Source organism: Triticum dicoccoides, chromosome 2A, assembly GCF_002162155.2.
Source record: "Triticum dicoccoides isolate Atlit2015 ecotype Zavitan chromosome 2A, WEW_v2.0, whole genome shotgun sequence".
In the NCBI taxonomy this organism is placed as follows: domain Eukaryota; kingdom Viridiplantae; phylum Streptophyta; class Magnoliopsida; order Poales; family Poaceae; genus Triticum; species Triticum dicoccoides.
The window spans coordinates 382,029,733-382,031,340 of NC_041382.1; positions in this window are offsets into that span (position 1 = coordinate 382,029,733).

The window sequence follows — 1,608 nt, forward strand, 5'->3', positions numbered from 1 at the left end:
CTATGCTTCTCCTAGATAGATCTTGCATGTTCGTAGGCATATTTTTGAAATACTATGTTCCCCAACATTTCGGTGACCCCGAAACGCTTCCAGTTCCTGTCGAAATTATTTCAAATATTAATGAAACAATTCCACAAATAAATCCCATCTTCGTACACAATGTCGAGCTCCGGCAACCGCTCGGACGACTCTGGCGTTGACTGGGGCGCTTTCCTCCGCGAGGCAGCCGTGAGATCGCCCTCCGTATCGCGTTGCAGCGGCCGCGGGTGGACACATGGGGCAGTTCTAGATCTGCTCCATCACCTGTCGCCAACTGGCGCAACGCCGACGCCAGAGCTGGCCCTTCTCGCCTCGCACACAGCTCTACACGGGCTACTCAATCCACACCGCCCCTCAATCGACCACCTCCTTCGCCCGCAGTTGCTCCGCAAGGGCAACAGTGGGTTCTAGTGCCTGCTTCGCCGGCACCGCGGACACAGATGTCAGAATCATAGGTGCGCGCCGCCCACCGAGAAAGGCAGTGGGCAAGGGAGTGGGCGGCCGCATCGAATGTCGTCGCACAGTCTTCCTGCCGACGACGCGGGTTGCCTACGGTGCCCGACGAGGAGGAGCGGCTCCTCGCGTGGGTGTACCGGCGGTCACTGACGATGACGAAGGTGGATGCTCGCCGGCTCCGGAGGAAGAACGCCAAGGCGCTCCAGCTAGGCATTGAGCAGTCCAAGCACGAGGCGACAGAGGCAACGGCAGAGGCGGCGAGGGTGGCCAAGCTCAAGAAGAAGCAGGACCGAGTTGTCTGACAACTGAATGTCTACATCGTCATTTCCTCTTTTTCCGACGACTCTGACTCCGACAGCTCCGATGACCCACCTGCTGTCGTGGACTCCTACAGCAGCGCCAGCGACCAGAAGGGCAAAGGGCCGGCGAGGAAGTGGTGAGTCTCAGGCATCTGTCTTTAATTTTAAGTATTTAGTAATTAGTTTAGACTTCTCTGTCGTTTATGTGAATTATGTGAACTGTGGCGGTCTTTTGGAGATCTGTTGGTGATCTTTCGCGATCAAAATGCACATTTCTATGTCCGTTTCTATGCCGGTTTGATGATTTGCATAGTTCTATTGAGGCCGCATATTTATGTTTGGATATAATATATCGAATACGAGATACACATACGTGAATGAGGAAGTTTGACGATTGCCTGGTCACTGCATGCGGACGAACCCGACGCATCCGGATTCGGCGACCTCGATTGTAGATGCTTAGTCTTTCTGCCGGTACCACCATAGATGCAACGTGGGGATTATCACAGCTCTCATGTTGCTGGTAGTGGAATATACCTCTAGTAAACAGAACGGACATTTTGAGTTTTGATTCGTTTTAAATATTGATCACTGAGCAACTACAACCAGTATTCTCTCTCCCTCCTGAATTTCTAACCAAAAACTAAAAAGGGCCACACCAGATTGTAAGTTAGTTCTCATAAAATTTAGGACCTGATAAGTGTCACACGTGTGACATGAAGCAATTCCGTCACATTTTTTGATGACAATAGTTATAAAGCACGGCAACTTTCTGTTTAGATGACAATTTTCAAATTTTTTTGGGAGGGAGGGG